Source organism: Camelina sativa, chromosome 15, assembly GCF_000633955.1.
Source record: "Camelina sativa cultivar DH55 chromosome 15, Cs, whole genome shotgun sequence".
In the NCBI taxonomy this organism is placed as follows: domain Eukaryota; kingdom Viridiplantae; phylum Streptophyta; class Magnoliopsida; order Brassicales; family Brassicaceae; genus Camelina; species Camelina sativa.
The window spans coordinates 13,053,568-13,056,585 of NC_025699.1; positions in this window are offsets into that span (position 1 = coordinate 13,053,568).

Consider the following 3,018-nt stretch of genomic DNA (forward strand, 5'->3'; position numbering starts at 1 on the left):
CGAGAGAAGGATGCACTGATGGAGGATGCTACTGGGGCTAGTGGAGGAGACAATGAGGCTGGTTTCTCCATGAGTTCTGATGGTCTCCTTGAGGATGGGGAATACCAGGAGGGTGAGGGTCAAGCTGATGATAATGCTGAGGATGATGAGGATGCTCAGTCGGATACAGAGAAGGGTGTATCAGAGACCGATGATGACACTCCACAAGGTACCATTTCGCTCTCTCCTTCCCTTGTTAAGGATTTGGGGCATGTTAATAAGGCTATGAAAAAAATTGAGTTGGGAAATTCTAAGGTTGTCAAGGTAAAGAGAGCTGGTTTCTTGGCCTCTAAGGGTGGTAGGGATAAAAGACATGTTGTAGCTATAGCTTCGCCTGGTAAAAGATTATTAGCTAAGGCTCTATTGTTGAAAACTGCAGGTGATGCTGCAAAGAGTAAAGGGATTGCCAGGCCAAACCAGAAGAAGTCAGAGGGTGGCAATATGGGAGGAGGAACCCGCAAACTGAAGAAAGGGATGGTGGCTCTCCCGAAACCGCCGGCTCAAACGTGAAGATCATGAGTTGGAACTGTCAGGGCATTGGTGCGGATATGACAGAGAACTATTTGAAGGATTTGTGGAAGCAGAATAAACCAGATGTTTTATTTTTATCAGAAACAAAAAAATGTTTTTCATATTTACAAAAGTTTCAGAATAAATTTTGTTATCATCATTTGTATACGGTTGAACCCTGTGGGTCTAGTGGTGGTTTAGCTATTTTTTATAATAATAATATAAAACTTGAAGTTCTTTCTGCTTGTGATCGGTTCATTGATGTTCAAGCTTTTTTGGGATCTCAAATCTTTTTTATTACTTTTGTTTATGGAGATCCCGTCCCCGGGTGTAGACAGGTGGTTTGGGACAAATTAATTCAAATTGGTGCTATTCGGCAGGATCCTTGGTTTATGATTGGTGATTTTAATGAACTAATTGGTAATCATGAAAAATCGGGAGGTGCGATAAGACCAGCTTCATCCTTCCTTCCGTTTATCTCAATGATTAGAAAATGTGGGATGTTAGAGTTTTCGTGCTATGGAGATTCTCTTTCATGGCGAGGTGATCGCCGCAATAACCAGGTGGTCCGTTGTAGGTTGGATCGTGCTTTAGGGAACGAAGATTGGCATACACTCTTTCCGTGTTCGCGGGTGGATTATCTGGAGATGATAGGATCGGATCATCGTCCTATATTAGCCTCTTGTGCGAAAGCTGAGGGATGACGTTTTCGTCAATTTCGTTTCGACAAGAGGTGGATGGGGAAAGATGGGTTCTCCGGAGCTGTGGAATCGGGGTGGAATCGTACTAAAAATTTTAGGATACCAATGTTTGTGGATAAAATCAAAAATTGTAGGAATTCTATTTCATGGTGGAGGAAGCAGAATGTTCCGAATAGTAATACCCTTATCTCTTCCCTAAAGACGGCTTTAGAGGATGCTAAAAACGATGATTCCATTTCACAAGCGGAGATTCAAATTATTGAGAAGAAGTTAAAGGATGCGTATCATGATGAGGAACTGTATTGGCAACAGAAAAGTCGAAAACTTTGGTTACGGGTGGGGGATAAGAATACTAGTTTCTTTCATCCGTCTACTAAACAGAGGAGGATTAGGAATAAGATTGTGGGACTGTTTGATTCAGAGGATGTTTGGGATGAATCGAATGAAGGTATGGAGAGGATTGCGTCTGATTACTTCAAGAAACTATTTACTCAATCGGATGTGAGTGGTATTTCAGAAATGGTTCAAGCGGTCAATCCTTTTATCACCGAGCGTATGAATCGGGAGTTAACTAAGGATATATCAGAGTTAGAAGTTCGTAAGGCCTTATTTGCAATGCATCCGGAGAAAACCCCGGGTCCGGATGGGATGACCGCACTTTTCTTTCAGAGGTTTTGGCCGCATCTTAAAGGGGATCTGGTTGCTCTCGTTAGGGATTTTTTTCGGACTGGGAAATTTGACCCCAGAATTAATGAAACTAATATTTGTCTGATCCCAAAGGTTGATGTGCCTAAGAGGATGGCAGAATTCAGGCCTATTAGTTTGTGTAATGTGGGTTACAAAATTATATCGAAGATTCTGTGCTTCCGTTTAAAAAAGATTTTGCCCTCGATTATTTCGGAAACACAATCGGCCTTTGTGTCTGGACGGTTAATTACAGATAATATTCTGGTGGCACAAGAGATGCTTCATGGTTTACAGACTAATCGGATGTGCAATTCGGATTTCCTGGCTTTCAAAACGGATATGAGTAAGGCATATGACCGAGTAGAATAGGATTTTCTGAAGGCGGTCCTAATAAGGCTAGGATTTGATTCCAGATGGATTTCTTGGATAATGTGGTGTGTGAGTTCGGTTTCCTATCAGGTGTTGCTTAATGGTCAACCACGTGGCTCCATTTTGCCAAAACGAGGCCTGCGACAGGGGGATCATTTATCCCCTTATCTGTTTATTTTGTGTACAGAAGTGCTGATTGCTAATATAAAAAAGGCAGAGAGGGAAGGAAAAATATCAGGCATTAAGATTGCCCGAGATTCCCCCCTATTTCTCATTTGTTGTTTGCGGATGATAGTCTATTTTTCTGCAAAGCGGATGAAGAACAATGTTCAACGGTTATGGATGTCATAGGCAATTATGGTAAAGCATCCGGCCAGGAGGTAAATTTAGATAAATCATCGATCATGTTTGGTAAAAAGGTGCCTGCAGAGGTCAAGGACAAGGTTAAATCTGTCATTGGAATTTCTAATGAAGGGGGAATGGACTCCTATTTGGGAATTCCAGAGAGCCTAAGTGGTTCCAGAGTACAAGTTTTCGGTTACGTTTGGGATAGGTTGAACGACCGGGTTAATGGTTGGACGGCAAAATTTTTATCTAAGGGAGGAAAGGAAGTTTTATTAAAGTTGGTGGCCTTGGCCCTTCCTACGCATGTTATGTCCTGTTTCAAACTTCCTCAAGGATTAACATCCAAATTGACGAGTGCTATTTCCAA